The 20,765-nt window shown below is 33.6% G+C and overlaps 1 pseudogene; it reads right to left on the bottom strand.

Annotated features, from left to right (window-relative positions):
* Positions 1-1,467: 1,467 nt before the first annotated feature.
* On the bottom strand, positions 1,468-5,044 carry LOC149170750 (protein NODULATION SIGNALING PATHWAY 1-like; annotated as a pseudogene).
* Between the last annotated feature and the right edge of the window lie 15,721 nt (positions 5,045-20,765).

Raw genomic sequence — 20,765 nt, 5'->3', positions numbered from 1 at the left:
AAGAATTAGTATGAGGGAAGGAGAAAAGGCCTTTACTTCTAAAATGAACCTTCTCATTCTCAAGGGCCATGAATTTGGCATTGAAAAACTACATATATCCTCTCTAAATAATCTTAGGGATATATGGGATATCAATCCCATTAGGAATTTTTTCACACCATGTATAGGAATCAAGGAATGCACCATGGGTAGGGGAGGTAAACAAGGAAATTATGCCTTATTGTAAGATTTTTATTTTCAAGCGCTATGATCTAGACTTAAAAACCACATAGACCTTCTTTAATGGATCTTTGGTCTGAAGTCGACATATCGGCACCATAGGAGGTATTTATCACCACATATGGGAGTTAGTGTCTATGTTATGGTTATGAGAGGGAAATAAGGACCTTAGTCCATGAACAAGACCTTTAGCTAGGAATATGGGCATTTAGTATGTTTTACATAATAAGAATGGGTCTCATGGCCTTCACTATGGCCAAGAAAGGAAATTAAAAAGAAAAGTTACTTAAGTCCTAAATAATTAGTGGTCATTAAAAAGGCTTCAAACCACCACGTTAATTATATTTTCTAAGGGATATTCTTTGGCCCCTAGGAGGGATGTTTCTATCATTCAAAGGTTTTGCACACCATGATGAGTGTTGGAGCCTCATCATTAGACCTTAATGAAATTGGGAGGCTTTCAAATCACATATGATGCTTACAAGTGTAGGCTTGGTCAAAATAGGAACCTAAGGGGCTCAAGCCTTATTTGAATATTTGATGATTAAGCTTTGTGAAGTAGATCTCAAAGAACCACACATGACCTCTATAGGGAATCTTAGGCCTCTATGGGGGATCTGTAGTGTCATTAGTATGTTTTACATAATAAGAATGGGTCTTAGGCTTGTACCATGGCAAAGGGATGGAAACAGTGGCCTCAAGCCCAAAACAAAACTTCTTTGGCTTACACTACATGAAAAAGACCATAAAGAACAATATAAATCCCCTTTGAGGGATTTTATGCCTCTATCTAGGATAAGGGTTCCATTATGAGGTTTTCCACATCATATATGGGAGTTAGGGCTTATATCTTGGCCAAGGAATGAAAAAGGGCCTTAGGACTAAAACAAGTATTTCTCATGTTTAATGTCCATGAACAAGATATTAGAATGGGAATGATGGCATAATTAATATGTTTTGCATAATAAGAATGGGTTTTATGGCCTCTATGATGGATAGTGAATTTTATCACTTATTATCCAGTCATATATTTTAGTCCTGGACTAAATTAGTCATTTAAGTTAGTCACTTTTAGTTTGGTCACTTATTATCTAGTCATATATTTTATCCCTTGACTAAATTAGTTATTTAAGTTAGTCATTTTTAGTTCAGTCACTTAAAATTGCTCAAATTTAGTAGTAATTCACTTGAAATAATTGTGGTGACTAACTTTTTTAGTCACCTAGTCACTAATTTCATCATTTTCTACTAGTTCAAAGATGGCTTCCACAAAGAGAAAAAGGTGACAGGACGACTCTTCAACCACAGAGAAATACACCCATCATCTAAATGCATCTCCAATTTGAATCATGTTTATGAGGAATGGATCTTGCAAAATATTTTTTTTTGTCACTAGGGATATGAGACAAAAATCCCCCTTCCCTAACTCTAGTAACCCACTTCAAATGGCCCTCTTTTCTATCCACACGAGAAGCACTATCATAGCCTACATTATTAACTAACCCCATGCCAAACTCACCTTCAACCATACAACTCTCCTTGCACTCTCTCCCATTGAAACATACGTTGGTGGAATCCAATAATCTCCACAGATGATATACAAAGTTCTTAAATCTTTCTATGAAATTCGGATATGAATTTCCCTATATTATTATCACTCAAAAAAAACACTTAGGGATTTAGGTCCTTTATGAATTTGATGAACTTGTCACGGGGGGGAACTAATGTTAACTAATTGTCTTTGCCTTAATTTTTGTCCAATCCCTCCCCTAATAGTTGATGAAGATGAAATTGTGCACAGATAGCTAATGCCCCGTCTTCTTTGACCCCTAGGGATTTCCATGGTAAGGGAATCTAGGGGTTATGCAATGACATTGACTTCAATACCAAGGTTCAAAGTCTTTTCATACCTCTTCAAATGGTTAGGGAAGTCATTGGAAGGAGTTCTAACTAAAAAGGGTGCCCGAAGAGTGTTTGCTATGATAGTTAGCCTTTGGAGACTAAGAGGCCTAGCTAGACTTCTAGCCAATGCCTCCATGAATGTGGTCCATTGTATTTGATGAAAAACACCAATGTCTATTACATGAAGAGCTTTATTGGTTTGGTCTTCAGAGGCTTCGAGAAAATATTTGTTGGCTAGGGTGTACAACAATTGATACCATGGAATTGCCTCATGAAACTTGATGAAATCCCTCTGAAACAACTTTAGATCTGTAGAGAGGAATTCCGAGCAAGGAAGAGATCCGTCAAGATGCATGATATTGGTAGTGAAGGCTATAAACCCATGTGCTGCAAGCCTATGTTTTGCATCACCTGAGATTTATGCAAGATCATGGAGGATCCATATGAGATGTTGAATGCGAACAATGCTATTGTTGTCTATAGCTACTGCACAAGGCGTTAGTAGTTGTTCAAACCATTTCAATTCCTTGGGAAGTTTAGGTGGACTAGTCTGTCATCCACCTGATCTGCCTTTGTTGTTTCTATTGTTACTGTTGTTATTCTTGTTTCATGTGGCATCCAAAGCTAATTGATTGTCTAATTTTTTTCCATGCATAGAACTTAGTTTCTGGTGCGAGGCAGTGATTGCGATGATCCAAACTCTCTCCTGTGTGGGGTGAGGCTGCATTGTTTTCAAATACATTCCAGAGTTTTCCTTCAGTAGATTCACTTGAGACTCTAGATCTTTTTCTCTTCTTGGTTATCTTGTAGAATCCTCCACATAATTCTGCATTCAACAAAGAAACATAGTAATCATTTTTGGTTTTATAAGCGAATGCACATTAGAAATCTATCTGACGAAAGTTGTGGAATGAACAAAAAAATCAGTAGCACAAATATAAGTAGTGTCTTGTTCTCCATCGTCTACCTAGAATAGTATAATCCATAACATAGACCTTTAAGGTGAGGGGAGTTATAAGGGAAAAGAGCAACATATCTCATTTCAAATTATTTTGATTTGCTTAGAATAAGAAAATAATTCTTGAAGATTAACATAAATAACATAAATAACAAGAGGGTAAATCTACTCAATTGTTATAATTGTCTTCTTCATATCCTCTTCCAGAGAATGAGCCTCTCATATGAAAAATATTAAAATAAATTTCACATGTAGTTCAGAGAGTTGGTGTCTTCTCTAGTGGTCCACTTCCAGGAAAGACAATTGTCTCATGTGCCAGAATTTGCATGGAGGTGGAGGTGAGTAAAGATCTCCCAACTAAAATGTTATAATTGTTTTCTTTAGAGCCTATTCTATAGCATGAGTCTCATATCAAAAATAGTAAAAGAAATTTCCTAAAAAGTTTAGAGAGTTTGTGTCTTATCTAATGGTCCTATTTAAGGAAAGTTGATTGTACCATGTGCTAGAATTTGCATGAAGATGGATGTGAGTAAATATATCCCCACTAAAATGACATTAACTTTAGATGAATTTAGTTGGACCCAACAAAGCTCTTGACTGTTAAAACCTAAATTTTTAGTGAAATTTTTTCATGAATTTGGGCATCCCCCTCCCTCCTTTCTTAAAGTTCCAAATGCACGATTATAGGAAAAAGATGATGTTAATTGGAGTGTGGTCTAGTAGTTGAGACAACACGTGGTGGACGAGGTGGCATTAAAGAGTCAAATTTGAACCTCAAATGAATGACATAAGAATTTCAGAAAGTATGGGAGCCTCCTAATATATGTAGATATTTGGTTATAGTAGCAAGTAAAATATCATTATAATCATATATTTGTATATGCATTATTATAGTGATGAGAAATTATGCCCCAGATATATGACATGAACCTCAAAGAAAAGATCCAACATACCATTCCTAGGTGAGTTTGGGAAAATACATACCCTTCATGATGAATTTCAGAGGGACAAGAATGGGTGCAAGTCCCAAGAAATTTCATAAAAAATGGACATCCCTTATGAATTTCAAAGGAAAAAAATAGATACACACCCGTCATGACTTACAAAAGAACAACAATGGGTGCAATTCGTAGGCAATTTCAGCAAAAGGGGCTTCCATTATGAATTTCAAAGGAAGAAAAATAATAGACACCCCTCATGAATTATAGATGCATAAGGGCAGGTACAATTCCTGGGAAATTTCAACAAAATGAGAATCCTCACAAATTTCGATGGGAAAATACCTAATTCATCTTCCCTTGGCAATTTTGGTGAAATAGTTACCCTTCTCATGTGGCATGTTAACCTCTGATTTTAGAGTCCACTATTTGTGTTACAACTTCATGGGTTGCTTCATATTATCCTAACAACACTTCTAGCATTCATGGGACTAATAGATTCACTTTGAATATATTACCTATTGCTTCAAAGAAATACATGCATATGAAATTCAATGGCACAGTTGCTATGCATCTAACATAATTTTCAAAATAAATAAAAATACACATAGAGAATAGAGTGAGAAACTCAAAATTAAAATAATTCAATTTGATGCACCAAAAACCTGCCAACAAAACAAATATTCAGCAGAGTATACACTTTTCATATACTACCAGAAATGCATAATTGAAAATAAATCAACAATCATATCCATACAAAAACATACCATGAGAGGTTCTACCCAAAATCTCTCTACATCGCCCTTTTAGGAAGCTGGGGTAACCGAATCATTGTTGTTGAAATATGGTTCCATAACAAACTAGGTCTTAGGATGGATGTCCATGGTAGGCAGTGAAACTTCCTAGAAGTCCTCATGCTCTTGGTCTGCGATGGGGTAGTCCCCGCTGATGAGCTCTCATCACTAATGTCCAACCAGTTGAGTAGAGACCCATATCCCCCATTGCACTCCTCACCTTCTGCCATGATCAAAGTCTACGTTTGGCCTACTGATCTCTATTTCTATTGATCTCCATTTATGAATTTGAGAAGAAAAAAATGGCCAATTCAAGATGAGTATGCAGATGGATTGCTTGGAAGTTGAGTCTTCCCTTCCCCTCTCACCCTATTTATATCATAAAAGAAAATGAAAAATGTTGACCTTCACACCAACTCCATGAGGTTATATGCTTAAATCATGTAAATTATCATGAGCTCACCTTTCATTCATGGTTCATTGAGAGATTGACTTGGCTACAACCTTAAATCATCATGGCAGATCAACTAGTCTAAGCTAATTTTTCATTTAGGGATGACTAGGGCCTAATTTTTTACCAATGCAACTTTCCTCTGACCCAAATGCACCACACCTACCTCATTAGTCCATGATTTGCTATAATGAATCATATTTCGACCTTCAAAGCTTTAAATATACCACGTGCTCTTTTGACTTCAACAACATCATGCATGTGCATGTATTTCAAAATTTTGCTTTTCCTTTTTTTTTTTTTTTGTATGTTATTTTAATATGTTTTAATTTCTTTTTAATTTTTATGTTATTTTTAAATCAATAAAATGATTTTATATTCATGTCATCAATTTTTTTATATTTATTATTTATTATATGTTTTCCTTTTCTTTCCATTTGTTTTCACGGGTTATCTACAACCCGAGATTTTTAGCATATAACTCAGTTGGCATGACTGTGCCTAAGCTTTTCCTGAAGGTTGAATACTAAGTTCCTAAGGTGTTCTTTTTTATGGTGACGTTTTATTTTCTGTTTTTGTACAGGTCATCTAGCCACATAATGGCCACTATTACCCAACTAAAGAAAACTTGGTCAAGTTTCTTACTCTTCTAGGGGAAAATGACATTGCCATTGTTGATGTTGAGGTATATGTCGTATAAATTATTTATAGTCCACTTTAATTTATATTCAAATTTGCATTGCCTTTCATGTATTATTATCAACATTGTATATTATTTCATTTTCAGAAAAGGAACCCAGTATTGATGGTAAGAATCATGAATTGAAGAAAGAGGAGAACAATAACATTGGGGCGACAAATGCATAAAAAGAGAGAGAAGAGAACCAGTCTAGTGATAACTTTAAGGCAAATATTCCGCATGAGAAACACACATACAAACCGATGGTCAAGTCTTTAGAGTTGGTGAATTTACTTGCAATGCATTGACAATGCAATGATAATGTTTTGAAGTGATGGAACAATATTTCATGTGTAAATTTTAATACAACCAATATTAAGTTGGAAACTCATATTGTGACATTTCATATAACATAATTTATGTGGTTGAAATTATTTATAGTTGTAATTGATATTATTTAGTATTGTAATTAACATATGTAACTTTGTGTTTTCATTTTAGATGAACATGCACATTGTATGATTTTTTTTTAATTTATTTTCAAAATCATTTTAATTAATTTATATTGTTTAATAATGAACACCTAAAATTATTACCAGTTTATATTGATTAACGATGAACGCAAATAAAAGGAATATACAACGAATAAATTAGTTGTTTATAATGATTATTAATGAAATTAAATGAAATGAATATAAATTACTAAATCAATCGTTTATATAATAAATATGAAACCACCAAAAAAATAAACGACTACTATAAATGATAAATTTGTGATTACAAATGATGACTAAATTTTGCATATATATTACTTTGAGTAGCTAATTTATAGTATCTTATAACACGACCAAAACTTAGTCATATTTCTTTGGTCATTAATTGGTTTCAAGCGATGACTAAAATTTTCATATATATGACTATTAGTAGCTAATTTCTAGTATCTTATAACACGACCAACATTTTAGTCATATTTCTTTAGTCATTAATTGGTTTTCTCAGGTGATCATATAGTAATATATTTTGTTGTATATTTGGTCATTACTTGTGGCAATTAATGAATAAATAAATGACTAAATTAATGACCAAATTTATGACTAAATATACTACTAGAGGATGAGATTCAAACAACCAATTAATGACTAAGCTAAAAATGACTAAAAGTTGGCCGTGTTATAAGATACTGTAAGTTAGCTACTACCAGTCACCGACTGAAAAATGGTCATTTATATGCAAATTTTAATCATTTTTTTAGTAACTAATTAGTCATTTTAAGGTAGTGCAATGATCAAAATTAGGTAGGCATAATGGGAAGATGTACCTTTCTCTTGGACCTCGCGGAAATTGTCCAGGAATTCCTTGCATAAGTATCCAACCCAATTATATTGGACTCCATTTACATATTGCTCGGCTAAAGACACCTTCAATGTAGGAACTTGATTTGTGCGACACTTCCTCATGATATTTTCAACAAAAATATGTGCAACAAAGCAGATTGCTTGGTCACTTATCGAGTTTATGTCGTAGCCCATGTTGCCTTTGAACAACCCATATTTCTTCTTCATATTCGTCACCACAGAGCGGTCCTAATCCTCTCCCATGAACTCCTCCTTGGGATTTTTCCCTTAGTAAGGTAATCCAGTGATCCTTGAGATCAACATTTGGTCTATGGGGATCTTATTCCCCATCCACATGTGTCCATCATGTATTAATACCAATGATTGGCACCCACATACTAAGTTTGCTAAGCTTCTACTAAAGTGTGGCACATTCAACATGTTGAGAAATCTTGACTACACCAACCCATTCACCCACCGTTGTGGTTCTAATCTCGTCACTCAGCTATCTGGGTAGTCAACCTGTTGCAAATACCTATCTGGTGCAAACTAAGGGTACTTCTTTGGGTCATTAAATTCATAGTCTATAAATTTGAGGGGCGACAGTTTCCCTAATATCTCTCATGAAAATGACACAACTTCCATCAACAGTGGTGTGAGTGTCCCATACTTCACATCTTTAGAATCCTTTACTGGTTTGGAATTTCTCTTCATTGTTGGGATATATGAGTGTAGAGGTGAGATGAACATCGCGCCACCTTCCTCCACCTGAATTTCATCCACTTATTCTTCAATATTTACCTACTCAAGTTTCTTTTGAGGTTTCACAGGTTTGGCAAGCTTCTTGACCTTCTTTTTCTTAATTCTTTCTTCCTTGGTTTGCTTATGCCTTGGTGATGCCAGCTGTTTTTGTGATGGCAGTGATGTTGTTGTGGGTGATGCTACTTTGGGTGTTTCAACTGCTGGCACAGACATATCTGCAACTTCCATGAATCTAGAAAATCCCTGCTCATGAAAATTTCACACAATCTCTTCCCAAGATCGCTCAGACGACATACACAATGAAGTATCCAGCAACTTCTTCGCACTATTAATCACTCGAGCACTAATTTCAGAAAATTTCTTAATCTGAGTGGGAGTCAACTATTTATAAGAATTTCGGCTTTCGAATCTCATCATTAGATTTGATTTTGTCTTGATTTTGTTCATATTTCATTATTAAAAGTGTATATATCCTTAAATTTTTCCAACATGTCATCTTAAATGCAACTTTGCGCGTGTCTTTTCCCCTTTAACAGTCATATTTCTACTTTTCCGGCGAACTTTGACACGTTCCCTATTGTAGTGCACCTCTGTCTTATGTCACGGCTTCTTGCAAACTTCAACATGTTACTGACTATAGCGAAGCATTCTCTTCGTTGAAGCTCTTTTTTCAGCGTAGTTTATAGTCCAGTGCCCACTTTCAACTACATGTGACACTAAGACTTTCCTTCTTTATTATTTAGGGCGAAGTTGTAGAGGCAGGGTTGTCCCTGAACAACTTCAATCTAATTCCATTTACTTTTCCCTGAATTAATTCTCCATTTAAATTTGCTAACTGCATTACGCCTCCATCAGTAATATACTTAATAACATATGGGCCTAACTAGTGTGTTTTGAATTTTCCTGGAAATTTCACAAACTTACTGTCATAGAGGAGAGCAAGGTATCCTACTTGAAACATCCTTTTCTTAATGTGCCTGTCATGCCAAGCCTTTTCTCTCACTTTTGTACTTGTTGATGAAATCCTTCTATAAACCTGTCTTCTTCCAGAGAAACTAACTACGACATCCTTCCATTATTTCAGGGTCTGCCATATTTGTAAAAGCTACAAATCTTAGGCTAGGGAGGATGTATTCCATGGGCATCATAACTTATCGCCCATAAACCAATCTAAAGGGTTTCTAACCTGTCAAATTTTTGCATGTAGTACTATAAGCCCATAATGCTGCTGGAATTTGAAGATCCCAGTCATCCTTGTTTATGTTGCATACCTTCGTCAATGCATTTTTCAAAAATTTATTGAATGCTTCCATAGTTCCATTTGCTTGAGGATTATAAGGAGTTCTCTTTTGGTGGTAAACTTGAAATTCCTCAATTAATTCTTTAATGGTCTTATTCAAGAAATGTGATCCTTGATCACTCATCAATATCTTTGGACACCAAAATATGGACAGTATGTATTCAAAGATGAACTCCGCAATGGTTTCTGCACTGCAATCCTTTATTGGTTGTGCTTTAGCCCACCTTTTCAAATAATCAACCGTAGTGATTATATACCTCGCACCGTCATTTCCTAGTGGATTGAAAGGTCTAACAAAATAAATAGCCCATTTATCAAAAGGATACAATGTTACTTATGGAACTAGTGGCATTTCATCTTTTCTTGAAAGTTTTCATGTTCTTTGGTAGATATTAGAAGCTTGAAAATACTCCTTTGCATCTTTGTGTAGTGTAGGCCACCATAATCGAGCTCTTAAAGTTTTCTGCGTAGTAGATTTCCCTACATAATGTCCACCAACTACGCCACTATGAGCTTCTGTTAAAATTATCTATCTTTCAAACTCAGGAACATACGTACGCAGTATTTCATCTAGTCCCATCTTATACAAATGCCTTTCTCTTAGTGAAACAATTGTTGCCTTAAACACCAATTCTTTCTTATGTTGCATAGTATATTTTGAAGGGGCCATCCCTATGGTTAAGAACTGAATAATATCAATGAAGTGATCATCTGCAATCCTGATTGCAAACAACTTTGCATAAGGAATATTATCCTCTATATTCGTTGGTTCTTCTCATGTTTCCAACCTTGTCAGATCCAACATTTAGTCTTCCTGGCTTAACAACAACTTCAAATTCATACTCCTGAAACAATAATAGCCATCTGCAAATATTTTCTCCTAAAACAGGCTTATTGACGAAATATTTTAGTGCTGAGTGATCTGTAAACATCTTGAAATGTGATCCCAACAAATAATGTATAAACTTCTCTAAATGACATATGATCTTCAGTCCTTCCCTTTCTGTAGTTGTATAGTTCTTTTCAAGTTTATATAGTTTCCTACTTTCAAAAGCTATAGGGTGATTGATTTTTCCTGCACCAAGCTATGCCACTACCACTCTTAAAGCTATGCATGAAGCATCCACACAAATATGAAACTCCTTATTCCAACATGGGAATACCAATTTAGGAGCATTTGCCATATTTTATTTTAGTGCATTGAGTCTCTTTTGACATTCTTCATTCCATAGGAATGTTACATATTTCTCTAGTAGTTTCTCCCTAGCTGCACTGATATCTGCATATCCTTTGATAAATTTTCTATAATATCCTATACTTCCTAATGTGGTGCGAAGATACCTCACTGTTTTTGGTGGAGGTAAATTTACAATAATAGAAATCTGATACTGCTTGCATGTGTCAAGCATCAATATTAATCTCACAAGATGTTTCTTCAATACCCCAAATATTGTCCGATCATCAAAGTATACTTCTAAATTTTTGTGAATATATTCTTTGAAAGTTGTAACCACCACTCTTCAAAATATGGCAGGGGCATTCTTCAGTCCAAAAGGCATCATTATATACTATTATGAACCCGATATGTAGCGAAGGTAGTCTTATGTCGGCCCTATGGTGAAATTATAATCTGATGGTATCCTGGAAATCCATCTGTAAATGAATATGATTCCTGACATCCTACATTGTCCAATAATTCATCAGTGAAAGTAGTATGGAATATGTCATGCAAACATGAATCATTTAACTTAAATCAACACAAATCCTTATTTCTCCTAGTGTTTTCTTTTCTTGTACCACGATAAGACTTACTCGCTCTGATTCTTCCACAGGTTCAATGATTCCCGCTGCTATCATTTTTTCAATTTCTTTCTTCACTTTTTCTTTGTACTTTGGATTCAGTCTATAAGGCCTTTGCTTAACTAGCTTTGCATCAGGCTTTAGAGGAATCTTCATAATTCCGAAATCTCCCACTATGTGCTTCATATCTGAAAACATAGTGGGGAATAACTCCTCATATTCATGCACAAGATCTATCACTTTGATAACTATTTATTAATCCCAATAATATCCAATGGTTGAAAATTTTAGCTCCTCTATTGATCCTATATTCACCTTCTTTGTCTTCAATGGCTTTGTTATATCAGTCATTTCTAATTCAGGTCCATTCACTTCGTGGTAACCTTTAGATTCTTCTATGTCAATATTGCGAGGGTTTGCATCTTTTTTTATAGTGATGTTGTAGCATTCCAGTACATTCTATAGTTGCACAATCCAATCAAGCTTCCAAGTGAGTGGAATTTCATTCTCAAAAATATTATTTTTAAATTTTTGAAGGGCTGAACTATACATGGACAATTGTCTTCAAAGATAAATGTTAATATGAACCCATCAACCATATCTGCCCAATTTTTACTTCCATGTCAAAGTTCTGCTTCCATGTAACAATTTTGAGTAATTGTCTCCAATGTATGGATGAATCCATGCACCCATTCTTCTCATTGAATCTCCTTCTATGTTGTCATGCAAAGCTGGATGTGCTCTTTAAGACCAGTTTGACCATCATATTTGTCTACCATCTTTGTTTCTGCTTGACCGAACCTTATCCATATCAACCTTTGAAATTCTTTCCAAGTTCCTATATTCTTCTTAAGTGTACCCCACCATCTAGCAGGAGTAGCTCTTAGGGCTATATCCATTGCTAACAATATTTGACAATTTGGTACCTGTTCTTCATATTCTTCAAGAAAAGTGTTTATATCACCTAAACCATCATAAAAAGGTAAGTCACATACCTCAACTTTCATATAGTGAACTGCTTTAGTAACTCTTGCACATCGCCTTGTAGATAGTTCATGTAACTTGTTTTTCCAATTTTCCAATTCTTCTTCTGAATTTGAACCATAGGAACTGTCATGATCCAAACTTGACTTGCCTTCAGTAGGGTTAACACAGTTTTGTTCTTTTGTTGTCATCTGATAAATGTTATCTATATCAGCTACGGTGTACTCCTCCTTAACTAGTTCAATATACCTTTCCCCTTCTATTGGATCCAAGGGAATGATCACACTCATATTGTTGCTTTTAAATATCATTTGCATCTTCTTTAAGTTGATTATAGCCATATTGGAAAATGCCCAATCTAACACAAGTAATGCAAGATAGGGATTATTGTCATCGATAATTTCTATCACTTCAAAATCAGTGGCAGTGTGTACCCCTTCAATGTCCACTGTAATCCCTGATAGTCTTCCTAGAGAAACAATATTTTGTTGATTTACCACTCTTAGATGAATAAGTGACCATTGAAACTTCGATTTACCCATTAACTCCCATGTTTTCTTTTTCAAAACATTAGCTTCAAATCCCATATCTAAAATAACATGGTCCATGTCATATTCTCTTATTTGTGCACTAAGCCTCATTTCATTTCCAATTCTTTTATGTTTATGTAAATTGCTAATTTCGCGCGTTTTACTCCATGACATTTCTTTAGATGCATGAGAATTTATCAATTCTTGAAGTCATTCTACAACTCTTTGATATAGCAATAATTCCATACAAGTTTGAAGAAAAGATATTAAAGTATCTACGTTGCAAGCTATATCATGTTCCTATATTATCAGAATTGGCTTTGTGTTGAAGATGTTACGCCCCAATTATTCTTCTAATTCTGCTGCACACGAGATGTTGAAGCTTCTGTATCCATAAAGTTTCGCTTTGCTTCCATAAATACTTATTTTTCCTCTTGAACATCAAAGGAAGGAGTTTTCTCTTTAGTCTTTCTTACCCATGTGGCTTCATCTTCCTTTTTTCCATCTTCTTTATCATTTCCAGTCACAGGTCCACTCCTTATTACAATATTAATGCGAGGTTCATCGATCCTTGGTTCTGTAGTTATCACCTGAATGTTTTGTGTCGGCTGTTGATTTTTCTTTTCTTGAATTTTTTCTATAAGTAACCAAAATTCCTCAATTACATGATCAAATGATTTGCAATACTTACACATCGTAGTAGGATTCTGACAATCTCTCACAAAGTGACTTGCCTGGCCACAATTGTAACAAATAATATTTCCATGACCTCGACCAGCTTCGCCACCTCAACCTATTCCAGGATAGATGCCTTGACCACTGCATTTTCCGTTTCCTTCATGTCCATTTTATTCAACTTGCATTCTATAGACATCAGTACTATGCTCTATCATCAATTCATAAGATCAACAATTGTTCTCATCATGCCCTAATGATTTGCAGAATTTGCAATATAAGTTTCTTGGAGTCTGGACATACTTCTGTAATAAGTAGGAATCTTCTATGTGATGTTCACCTCTAGTTTTACATATCTCACACAATAAGATGGATTTGGGATTCAAAGGATTCAATGCTCCACTGACCATGTTGTTCCTGAAGAGAGGGAATTGTTCTTTATAATGACCTTTTGATTTACACTTCGTACACCACACTTCCTTGTGAACTTCTTTACTTTTCTTCATATCTTGTATTTGCAAAGTGAAATTCCCCAACTGACTTTGGATTTGTTGCATTCCTGTATTGGTATCCCCTATAGGCGAAGCTTCTAATTTCATTGCAAGCTCTGAAGTTTCAGCTTGATTTTCTATATTCTGTTGCGACAGATGCAATTTTATATGTGGAAGAAACACAACTATAAACCATTATTTATGTTGCTGCAGATCTATTTTGAAGCTCACTTGATCCAATAATATCTTGAATCTTTGATCAAATTCCCAAATAGACTACGTAGGCTTCTAATTGATTTCATTTAATTTTGTGATGCACAACGACTCAGCCTTTGTCTTCTTAAATTCTTTTACCATCATTGTTTTAATGTTTGCAAATGATCTAATCTGATTGCTTGAGTACTTCATGTACCATGTCAGCGCTCTATCTTGGAATGTTGTGACAAGCTACGCTTTCTTTATAGTTTCATCATTGACCTGCTTTGCTATCCATATTGCTTCGCATAAAAACCATAACTTCTCTAGATCCTCTGGTCTAGTCCCTTTTTAGATAGGTAGCTTAATATCATCGACCATAGTTCTTCTCGGAGGGGGAGGGGGAGGGGTTGCGGGAGGGGGATTCATAAGGGAAGGGGATGTGTAGTAGGGGGGTGGGGAAAACCAAATGCACCCTGATTACTACTTGATTATGGCTTTGGTGAACTTTCAGGCTGGAAGGGTGAATACTTTGGAGTTCCTTTAGGGTTCTCATGGTACTTTTCTTCACTTTCAAACTCACTCAATAGGGGGCTATAGTCAGCTTCTATAAGATTCTTTAGATCTTGTCCACGAGATCTCTTCCTAATGTCTATTCTATATCTTTTTCCACTTCATGTTGTTCCAATTTATTCTTTGGATCTTCTCCCAAACATAAGTAACTAATAATCTGACTACATTCGTAAAATTCCCTTTTCGCACAAAAGCATCTTAATCCAAAGTTTTAGAGACTTCAAGAACTTACCTCACGGTCCTTTGAAAAATTTTCGTTCTACTTCGCTATAGGACACAATCGAGTCTACTACAAACTCAATAATGAATCCTCCCAAGATGTTATCAATCTAGAAGTCAATAGCTCTTGAGATCCTATTATTAGTGTTCTTGAGTCGTTGTATTAGTTGAAGAGTCCACCCCTCAGGTTCCTCTCCTTTAAAACAGTTCTTTCTCTCAGTCAACCTTGATATCCACTGATATAGCTCAACATGAAACAAACTGAAAAACATTAGGTATTGATCTTTGAAAATATACTTCTCCATTCACCTCCTAGTTGACAGACGAGGGTTTCTATTCTCTTTTTATGCAAATTCTCGTTCCTTATATTCTACCCAATCTTCGATTTCTTTCTTTGAAGGATGCCAGATAAATATCCCTCAAATAGATCCCAACAATAGAACTATTTGTTGGCTTAAGTTGGGCTGACCCAGGTTCAGATTTTACTGCGCACCAAAAAACCCTCAATCACTGGCCCTCTTAGCAATGACCTACAGGTAAGTCGTAGTGTCACACGAAGTGACTATGGGAGGTTGTAGAACCAGGTTTCTCCAACCTTGAGGGATACTGCGATGTCGATATTCTATATTTTATTATGCTTTAACACTTATAAATTACTTCACATTCATGAACTACTTCGCACTTATATCTTACTTTGCATAATTACATTCATCATCTAAACATATCATAAACATACATAAACTTCACAGTACTGAAATAAAGTGCGAATAATAAGCAAACACATGAGGACATAGATTTTACCGTGGTTCATCCCAATGTGGGACTATGTCTACAAGAACTATTGCTTATAATAGATAATTTGGTACAACAAATAGTTCTTTCCCCACACACATAGCTGCAGGTTGTCTATGTATTAAGCTGCACACAGTCTGCGCACTAAGTTGTAGAACTAGGCCTTCGCGCACTCAGCTACAGAGCCTTGCCCCTTTCTTTGAAGTACATATCACAAAGATACAACCATAGAACACATATTTGCATCAATAGCTCCCTTCCTTCTTTATTATTCGTCCATATATATACTATTACATGGAGATATTACATTGCTACATTACCATGGTTTCCAAAATACAAGGGACTATGGTCCAAAACCATCCATTTTTTACAATATTATATGTTTTTACAAAATGTGAGGGGCTTCGCCGCGAAGCCCCTATACTGTGCGCTATTGATTGTCATCCACTACTCTGCTGTGTGGTCCACTTCACACTCTGCAAAATCCTTTGTGCTGTGCGCTCCACAAAATTTGGAATCCTTGCCCAAAATCTGGCCATATTGGGTTGCGCCGAACAATCATAGAGGCCCATAATCGATTAGTTTAGTTGGTGCCTTTTAGCTTTAGGCTCAAACTCGCCATATAGATTGCATGAACACATTTAATATCAGGCCCAAAATTGCTCATGAAGAGTGAGGCCTTTGGAGATTCATCGTGAGTGAAATATATTGACTAGGTTAATGGTGAACCAAGACTAGTCTGTGTACCATTTGTTAGAAGCACTAGAATTATGGTGACTAGTTTATGCTAATGATGCATCATGTGTCAATAGTATTGACTAGGATTATGGTGATGATGCACCATAGGTCAGAGGTACTGACCATAATTATGGTACCTAGTTGGTGTTGTATATTTTTACCATATGTCAAAGTTGTTGACCAAGATTATGGTAATTAGATGATGTTGATGTTGATGATGAATTGTTATAACCTTTTCTTAGAGAAATTTGTCAACAAGAGAGCATCTCGATAGTCATTATGAATACCTCGCTAAATAAGAGGGAATGTTGACTTTTGTAGCTATGGTTGGTCTTCATAATTAATATTTTAGCCCTTGGAATATATGTAATGAAAAATATAGGACATGTTCTTTATGTCAATTTCAAAAGAAATAATTTTGAATTTTTGAAATTTGAATTTTGGATACAAAAGGATCAAGACATGCCTCCTAATTTCAAGTCGTCCCAATTGAAAGATACATTGATTTGGCTTCACATATGGCTATATATATAAAGCCATTTCTTCCTCCTTCTCAAGAAATAAATTCACACCATTTGAGGTAGAGAATTCAGATCATATGAGGCAAAGAATTCTGACCATCTGAGGGAGAGAATACTGAGCATCTAAAGCAAATAATAAATAGAAGATGAGGTAGAATATAAGGTTAATTTGAGATAGAGTATTGGATGAATCTGAGGAAGAATAATGACCTATCAAAGGACACTTTTTGGGAATACCAAAGTAGAAAAATCGAGATTCTTTTGTGCAAAAGTAGGCCGAGATTTGGCCCTAGCAGATTAGACTAGGATGAGTTCATTATGCTTTAGTTTGACTTGAAAAAAGGGCAGTTTAAACACGTGTGACCAGCACTCTGTTACTAGTCATTATGACTTAATGTTCAACTTGAAGAATTATATGTATTTATGTTGAAATTAATAATTTTTCAAAGGAAAAGGTTGCTAGGCTTTTCCCCCATGTGGGTTTTCCCACGATGAAATTCTTTCATCACTTGTTTGGTTGTCTCTATATGATCCCAATGTCATAATGTTATTGGTGATGTCTTGTGGTAATTGCTTAATGATAAATGAAAAACATGAAAAAGGATTAAATCATTATAAATAATTATCAGTAAATAAAGCCTATGAAAAATCAAGAGTAAGGAGTACGAGGAAGGCAAGATGGAACAAAACCAATATGAAAGAGAGATGTACATAAGGAATTTGATCAAGAGATTATAATACCTAGGGGACAGATTATCATATCCAATGTCATGGGAGGGGATTCTCTCGATGCCCAAGAGCATCTGGGTATTGATTGCATTCTAATAATATATTATGCTAATGACGATGGAAGTTCTTGGTTGCTAAGTACTCCTCGGAAGTAGGCATAGGGGATAAGAGGATTTTGGTAATTTTTTCGAAACCATTTTTATTTATCCAAATTAAAATTTCACCATTTAATATAAATTTATACTTCCGTTGCATTGATTTCGAATATATAAATTTTATTTTTAATAAAATTTAAAATTTTAATATTAATTAACATAAAAATATTTAACTAATTAAAATTTAATGACTAGAAATTAAATAAAATTCATTTGTTTTTAAATATTTTATTTGCTCTTCTTCCGGAATGATCACTCACGTATGAACAACGCCGGTACATAAAATCTCTTGCAAGCGGGATGCACTAAACTTCCACGTGTAAATCCTTAGCGTGACTAGCATATTTATTTTTTACATAAATAAAATTATGAAATTATGAGTGAAATTAAAAACTCTATGGTCATTTTTTTTTTAGTGTGGTAGCTATCTCAATTATTTTGAAAATGAAAGACGTTTTAATCACAATTGAATAGAAGGTTTACAAATATGGTTAATATTTCAATTATTTTGAAAAACATAATTATTTTGAAAGACATTTTAATCACAATTGAATAAAAGGTTTACAAATGTGGCTAATATAAATGTTGTCCCAAAAAAATTGAACTTGGGATCTCGTGGGCATCGCTATTTCCCTATAAACGAGTTTGCAAGTTCTTGATTTCGATGAAGTATAAGGGCTGCATGTGGTTGATCTTTTTATAAGTGATCAAAAATTAGTTTTGGAGAAAAAATATGAATAAAAAAAATATTTGTGTAGTAATTTAGCAAAAATAATTATGCTTTAACAAACATCAAGAAAGTTACCTCAAATTAAATAACTCAAAATTTTAAAGTACTTTCATGAAAATACATAAAATTTGATGATATGATTTCCTTATTTATTATTTTGTATTTTTTTAATATTCTTATTTTTAATTTAATATTTAGTTTTAAACTAGTATTGGGATTTAATTGAAAAGAATTTTTATGTATTTTATTATTAACTTAAATTTTATATATATATATATATATATATATATATAATTTGTTAAAATTAAATATATCATTTTTAATATATAATATTTTTATTTTTATTATAATAATAGTTAAAATAAAATTATAATAATGTTAGTTTTTATTTATTTAATATGTTTTATTGATAATAAAATAATGTAATTGTATCATTTTAATTTTAAAATATTACATTTATATTTATTTTTAGTAGTAATTTTAATTTTAGTTTAGATAAATATAATTTGAATTAAAAAGTTAATTAAATTTTCATATTATTAAATTTTATAATTTAATTATATTTAAATTAAGTAGAAATTTTTATAGCGGTTGTAAATGTAGAAACTGTTTTTAGTTTATTATTGTTGGTCTTTCATATATTGTCATAAAATTGTGTGATAATCAACTAAAATCAATTTATATAGTGGAATTTTTTTGGCAAGAGTTTTTTTTCAAAAAATAGAGTATGTTACATTAATTTATCAAAAAAAAATTACAATTCATTACCAATAAAAAGGATATTAATTTTTATATAAATAATTTCTTCACTTTTCAATGATTAAAAGATTCAACTATAACTTCTAAAAATATAAGCCCAAATCATTCTTAATATTTTTCCAAAAATATTGAAAATCTTCACAAAGTAGAAAGATGCTCAACCATTATTCATACAAATTATCACTTGACTAAATTTTTTCATAAAAATATATTGTTTTATCAGTCGAAGTATCATCGTTTTCTCTCTTCATGTATGCTTTCATTGTTTCTTACTCCAATTTAACTATACTTAAACAAAGCAAAAATGAGCTCGTGTTTAAATATGCCAATTAATTTAATAATTAAACTAAATGAAAAAGAACGCTAATTATACAACCATGTTTAAACTATTACTTTCTCTGATCTTACGTAACTTATACATATATATTCAGCCTCAACTGTAAGACGCTTACTAATACACCTCAGCATTGAAACAATAAGAAGTAATCATATATGATAGAATTTGAGAGCAAGTCATACCTCTCGATTTAGTTAAGCCAGAGCACCAACTGAACCGCGTGGGCAGGAAACACATGAAAATCTGCGAAAGAAAATGCATCCCAAGGGTTAAATAAATGCAGGTAATCCCGATAGGAAAGATACACAACACAGAATAGTAAATGTATCAGTAGACGTACCGAATCCGAGGCTGCCAAATAAGAGGGAAGATGTGGATTCAGAAAATTATGAGAAAAACATCAACCGATTCCATCATTATTGAATGTATTTTTGTACGTCACTCACTGATTAGGGTTAAAAAGAAGAAGAAAGAAACAGAAGATTCCAGTAATTATTCAAAATATTTACATGAAAGAAGAGTGCTGTAAATCACTCAATTCATTTAAAGAGTAGGTTTTTCCACTATGCATAAATTCAGTGCATTGAATAAACTTTTACGACTACTCATACATTCAGTGCATTAAATAAATCTTATTTTAATTAATTCACTTAAGAAAAGAACGGGAAGATCTTCGAAATGCTTCTAACCAGAAAGTAATTACTTCAACAATATCTCGAAACTCTGCCGATTTTTTTTGAAAGAAACACAACGGAAACAGCATCGACATCCCTGTAATCCAAATGCAATTAATTGAATGATATGCAGAAAAATGTAATTAATTGAATGATACCTTGAAAATTTTAGTTGTTTTTAGAGTGATATTTTGGGAAAAAAATTATAGGTTTTTCTGGTTTAATTTTTTTAAAATTTTGGAGGAATTTATTTAAATCAACTCTGCATAATAAAAATGCTATAAAAAAATTTCAGAATACTGAATCTATATATACAATCAAAAAACCAATTTAAATAACACAAATTTAAAATTAAACTCAAATTTTTAAGCCAAATTCCAGCACAAAAAAATCACAGTTTGCCCAAAAATTTAATTAAATCTGTGTATGCGATGACAGCCACAATATTCACAATTCTCAACCATATATTAATGGCTGCAAATAACTTTATGCAAAGGTAAATATTTCATATTTCATTGATCGTTGC

The sequence above is a fragment of the Pinus tabuliformis genome, chromosome 4_2 (assembly GCF_031772625.1).
Source record: "Pinus tabuliformis cultivar Carrire ecotype Pingquan chromosome 4_2, CPIR1, whole genome shotgun sequence".
Classification (NCBI taxonomy): Eukaryota; Viridiplantae; Streptophyta; class Pinopsida; order Pinales; family Pinaceae; genus Pinus; species Pinus tabuliformis.
Note: the sequence above shows the minus strand (reverse complement) of the source record. Positions and strands in the feature narration are given on the sequence as shown.